The following is a 6,213-nucleotide window of genomic DNA, read 5'->3' as shown; positions in this document are numbered from 1 at the left end:
ACCTCACCAAAGCCCCGCCAGGCCACTAGGAGGACCTCGAGGAGGTCTCCTCCCCCGACTCCGGCCGCCCCGTTCCGCCTCGGCCTCCGTCTCGATTCGCTCCGGTGAGGCCGTCCCCGGCGCCCAAACTTCGTCAGTACCCTCCTCGAGCACCCAAGAGTCTAACCCCCACTCCAATTTGGCCTTCGCAGCTCTCCCCGACGAGCTCCATCAACGCCCGAGCCACCGTCCGCCGGAGCAACGGCCGCCGTCGACGTGGTGCTCGCCGGCGACCACCACCACCACCCACAGACGCGGAAGGGTGCACTGATCACGAAGGTAACCCCCGATCGCCCTGCCTCGCCGTGGATCGCCGCCGGCGACCACCGCGGCTCTCGGGCACCGTCGAGCTCTGCCGCCCCGTTTGAATATTCAAACCTGACGGGTGGGACCCGCCCGTCAGCCTCTCAGTTATTTTTAAACGAACCGTTTTCTGAAGGCGTCTTCTGCCAAAGTACGTCACCCCTCTGGGCCGGCGTATTCTTTATCGAATCGTTTTCTGTTTTTATAAGTTAGCCCCTGGAAGTTTTCTGTTTCATTACAGATGGATCCTTGGGTTAAAACCCTTATAACTTTTTAACAGAAAGGAATTTTTGAGTGATTCTTTTTCTGTCCTCTTCAAATTTTTGTCTAGTTTTTTATCATATTTATTTGAAAAATATTTGGAATAATTTTTGTGCACCTCACGGTATTCACGATAGCGCGTATATTTTCTTTATACCGTAGATACCGAAGGAGGTGACGGGACCGCAAACTTCACCGAGCTAGGCTCCGACTACTCTGAACCAGGCAAGCATGTTTGAACTTTTGATATGATGATTGTTTTGGCATGTTTGCATTAAGTAGTTTCATGGCATGTTGATGAGCATACCGACGAAGGTCATGTTACATGCAACGATGAGGCAAGTGAGTTTCGAAAATCCATAAGTGGATGGATGTGAGTATGCATGGCCATGTGTTGGCATGAGGATGGGTAAGATGGCAGTGTTGTAGCATGCCAGTCTTATGCCAGGCTATATGACTTCAGTGTCAACCCGTATCAGTCCAGTTCCTTCCATTCTTCCTTCCCTGTACTACCACATGTTTTCCACAAGGAATATGGCTTAGTAAGTTGCAAACCGCTTCCCTGGTACACACCAAAAGGAGAGTCCGTGATGATGGTTCCATGGCCCTGGATTAAAGCCAGTCATCCGGTCAGGGGGCATGGGTGTTTCCGGTTGGGACCGAGAGGGGGGCACCCCTTAGAGCGCGCGTATATAAATTTGATCCCATGCTATTCGAGATTGTGATCTCCCCGTCTCAAAAGTTTTTCTTGGACGATGTCTAGGGTGATTCCTGGCATCGAGAGGTAGGATGGGTGTGTACTGGTTAGCTGTGTTTTCTTCCGAAATAACGTAAACGGAACTAGTCCTTCGTGACTACGGAAATCCGTTGGCTGTGGGAAAAAATTTCGTACAAACTCTGCAGAGTCATATATTCCTTTGAATCATCTATTCCACGTCCAAGTTCGGTATTATCTTATCCTGACAAATGTCAGTTTTGATGACAGAGACTCCGGTGAATCACATGAGAGCTAAGTCCGGTTAAATGTTTATTCCTGTGGATGGACTAACCCGTTTATTTTCATGAATTGAATATTTATTATGAGTATTATTTACTTGTGAATAAAAGCCCTTTCTGTGATGTCGCTCAGACGTCCGACTGTGGCATTGTTATTATTTACTTTCAATAAAAGCCCTTTCTGTGATGTCGCTCAGACGTCCGACTGTGGCATTGTTATATTTTACTTTCAATGAAAGCCCTTTCTGTGATGTCGCTCAGACGTCCGACTGTGGCATTTCTTTTAAAACCCTTTATGTGGCGTCGCTCAGACGCCCGACTGTGGCATTTCTTTTAAAGCCCTTTATGTGGCGTTGCTCAGACGCCCGACTGTGGCATTTCTTTTAAAGCCCTTTATGTGGCGTCGCCCAGACGCCGGACTGTGGCATTTCTTTTAAAGCCCTTTATGTGGTGTCGCCTAGACGCCCGATTGCGGCGTGATTTATTTATTTATCTTCCTATCGAGGTGTCGCTTCAGACACCCGATTGGGTTTACAGTTATTTTGTTGGGTTTTCGAGCGGACTACCACCGACCCCCTTTTTACCTGTCTTGTTTTTACGAATTAATGTGCCACTGTTAAAATTAATCATGACGCATCCATGCACGCTTTTGTTATATCTTACGTCCGAACTGTCTTGCGAGTACTTTCAAAGTAATCTCCTGGCTTGTTGATTTGGCCAGATGCTGACAAAGGCGATCTCATGGATGAAGAATTTGATAGCGAGTCCGAGCCTAGAGGAATCCCAGTCAGTCTCGTGCGACCCTGGATTTGGTCACTGTATTATATCCGCTTCCGCTACCAAATAAATTCATCGAGCCTCATCTCGACGCTCGATGAGATGCCAGTTTTAGAGTCATGTATCTCACTCCCCGCTGTGTTTTGCCACCACCACCCTATCCTCGAGGCAGTAGTATGCCTCCACACCACTGTGTCATGTCCGCCATTATGTATAATTATTGGCGTGCTTGTAATAATTTGGTTGAGCAACCGTAGCTCGACCCTGTAATATATTTTATGCTACTGGCTTATTGTATCAAGAATTTGTCTACCGGAAAGGAGGATTTTTCTCATACTGGATTCAAAAGATTGGTTTCTCAATAAACATTTTTATTGAAAAACCGGTCGTGACAGGATCTTCTATGAACAATACACTAGATGACCCATTGCGCCGATGGCGCAAGGGGCTAGAGTAAGGCAAGTATTGAAAGAGTGAACATAAATATATTGAGGGGCAGATTAGAACACATGGAAATCTTAACCGACAGGGAAAACCCAATGCAGTATACCATCTGGCCATGTTAGTGTGCATTACACAAGATTATTGTTAGTAAATTGCAGAGCATATCAGCACATAATAACAAAATTGTGTCTACTGGATTGAGATGAACAGCGGATATATGAGGACAAAAATGTAGACATCACACAAGTATTTCAATTATACATGCTCTTCTTCGTAGCTATCTTTGTTCTGTTTGGCGAAGTTAAATGGCATATCAGGAAATGAAAAAGAAAAAGACTATCTGTTTTGTATCAATATTCCTCTGAAATCCATAACCATACAACCATATGTTTGATTAATAACAAAGCAAACTATACAAACCATTTACTGGAATATCGATAACAAACTTGTTCCATCTTGAATAAAAAATTGTGTACCAAATGTTCCGCAACCAGACCATTTTTCCAATACATTTATATCAACACGCACAACTCATGTTCACATTAGCACAATTTATGAAAAGCATCATTTTTCTCCCAATAAAAATGAAACGGTAAAGAAGACATTGTGCAACAGCATTAGCTTTCAGGTAAACATTTACTGTAGTTCCTAACAAGCCCAAGCAAAAAACGAAAACTATGGCATCCTCTATTGTAGAATTAAGAAAAATAGGCTCTCGTGGGATAGATTGGTTCACCTTGAGGTACAATGAATAGATTAGAAAACAAGCAGAAGTTAGTCCTATTTTGGAATCTGCAATAATACTCAGTTAGAAAGAACTGCAAGATACAAGGCATCCATACTCACATGAGCCAGCAGATGTGCAGCCTGAGCAATTGTGGGAAGGTGAACTGTTGTGAAGCATGAATGTAGATCGAGAAAGACGGGCCCTAGATTGAACCCATCGGCACCCTTCATCTCCCCAAATACCGCATCAGCAGATTGATTGGAATATCAATTCCTAAAAACCATGATCATACAAAAGGGTTTTATCAGCAGACATATACTGGTTCCAATGATGGAGCTTCTCTACGAAACAAATTTTGAAATATACTAGAACTCTTTTGCATAAAATGATTGTCAATCCAATATTATATCCAACTATAGCTTTGTGCTCAGCAGTACCTACAACCTGACACAACTCATCTATCAAACATATACACAGGTGCGGCTAATCTAACTCAGAGTCTAAAAGGTAAACTAACCCTGCATCTAGTTTATAGAACGAGGGGCCTGGGTAGCCAAGCTGGACAGAGATGACTACGACGCATGTTTACAGTGTCAAAAGTAGTAACAAAGTTCACTCTTGTTTTTACATGCTTGTTGTGGCATAAATCTTTGCAGAACAGTTCTCATAACATTATTGGTCATCGAGTATTAGCTTCAACTTGAGAACAACAACATGGTTTTGCATTGACAATTGATGTACTTTTAGTAAATAAAAAACAAAATGATGCACTTTTCTGTGGGATTAAAAATGTGGAGAGAAAATGGTATGACAACAATCACGATTATTTAACAAAACAGGGAGGTCATTGTATTTACTGACCTAAAAGTGTTGTATATGATAAAATCGAAATAGCTTGAAGCCTAAAAGTGACCCAACAATACTTTCAACAGGTTGTTGTTTATGCAAGCATCAGTATGCTTTAATCAATATATAGCAACCGAACTAACCATGCCCAAAAATTTGTCCAAAGGTTAATACCTAACCACTCTCATGAACCACAAGCCCGAGGGAAAACTATGTGTTTTAGTCCTCCTCATAAATGAAAACACAACATGTTCAGGACCAAAAACGTTTACCAAAATAAGGTGATAGCAAGCCTATTTAAATTTAAGACTGGTGCAGCCTCCTAGCTTAACAAATATATAATGGCAGTTCTGGCTGGTACTTACATACAACATCAACCTATAAGGAAAATGTGAACCAAACCAAACTGGCATTGCTCCAAACGATAGAGCATACCTGAAAATTTGCCTCTATATTTTTATCTCAAATAGAGGCACGCTGAATCCCTCACGTAGAATGCTGCCAGTAAGTACGTCAGGCCAACAAAAATGAACAGGAGAGGCCAACCTACAAAAAGAAATGCAATTCTTTTAGAACAACGAATCATAGAGCAAGCAAATGAAAAGGGACCAGAAGAGAAGCAATCAACAAGGCTCATCATGCAATATTACATCGAAGCTCAGTTGCAGCTGCCACCCTTGCTTCTCCTTAGACCACAACGCCGCCCCGACTCCCGCCATGCTCTGCCACAAGCATGCCGGCGGCGACATGTCGAGCCACGGCTCTGACCCTCGCCATCCACGAAGCACAAACGTCTGTGCATAGAATGGCCCACCAGACAAGATCAAAGCAAGGGAGTTAGGAGACAACTGCTCATAATAAATAGGCTCATGATTTAGCCCAGTTAGCTACCCAACAAAGATCAGTTCAAGCACTTGAAGTCTCCTGTAGCAATGTGATTCATGTTCCGGAAGGTTGTACTTTGTAGTGGCTATGTTGTAGCATAAAAGTTCAGGGAATTGTAACACTCAATGTAAATTGTTTGAACTCTGAATAATTAGGTAATGAATTGGCGCCTTGGCACCTTTGGTTATTCAAAAAAAACATTTTCTGCAGGTTGGGGGGTCTTCAGATCACATAAGTCAAAATGGTTCTCAGTTTTCTAAACATATAGCAGCAGATCATGAACATGTATAGGGAGAGGTGGTCGGGCAGCAAAGAGGGCATCACCTTCACAAAATCGGAAGAGGTGGTCGAGGAGGCAGAGAATCGACATAGCCACCCGGTTCTTCGGCGAAAGACGGCGAGCAGGACGAAGATGACTTGTCAGGGACGGAGGAGCCGGTCGGTGATGGCGGTGTACGAGGGCGGGGATGTGTGGTCGGGGACAGAGGAAACGGTTCGCGACGGCGGCGGACGAAGGCGAGCACGGTGGGGAGGGCTTCATAGCATGGACGAGCGGCGGCTGCCGGCGCTGAAGGTGCAGTCCACCATGGCTGCTGTGTGCGGCGGCTAGGGTTGGGGGAAGGGGAAAGATCCTCGAGGGTTGGGGGAGGGGGCGGCGCCGCGGCCTGGAATGGTGGAGGGGCGGGATGCGGTGGCGGGGAGGGGCGGGCTGCGGTGGCGGGGAGGGGAGGGCTGTGGTGGCGGGGAGGGGCGGGCCGGTGGCAGTGCTGGGCGGCGTCAGGAACCGCGGGGCTGGGGTGCGGTGCGGTGGTGGCTGGGAGAGGTGGGGGAGAGAGAGAGGGCTGGGGCCGGGCTGGGAGAGAGAGAGAGGGCTAGGGCCGGGCTGGGAGAGAGAGGGGGGTGGGGCCGGGCTGGGAGAGAGGGGAGGAGATTAT

The 6,213-nt window shown here is 45.8% G+C and overlaps 1 long non-coding RNA gene across 2 annotated transcripts; it reads right to left on the bottom strand.

The window, feature by feature from the left end:
- Nucleotides 1–2,666: 2,666 nt before the first annotated feature.
- On the bottom strand, nt 2,667–5,976 carry LOC125524459. Of its 2 annotated transcripts, XR_007290757.1 has the most exons (5): nt 5,603–5,976; nt 5,044–5,187; nt 4,829–4,939; nt 3,667–3,820; nt 2,667–3,556 (listed from the first exon to the last, which is right to left on the bottom strand). It is a non-coding gene; the product is annotated as an uncharacterized LOC125524459 (long non-coding RNA). The 2 variants fall into 2 exon arrangements; XR_007290756.1 differs by having other exon boundaries at nt 2,674–3,820.
- Nucleotides 5,977–6,213: the final 237 nt, after the last annotated feature.

The sequence above is a fragment of the Triticum urartu genome, chromosome 7 (genome assembly GCF_003073215.2).
Source record: "Triticum urartu cultivar G1812 chromosome 7, Tu2.1, whole genome shotgun sequence".
NCBI lineage: Eukaryota > Viridiplantae > Streptophyta > Magnoliopsida > Poales > Poaceae > Triticum > Triticum urartu.
The sequence above is the reverse complement of the archived record's forward strand: the minus strand, read 5'-3'. Positions and strand labels throughout refer to the sequence as shown.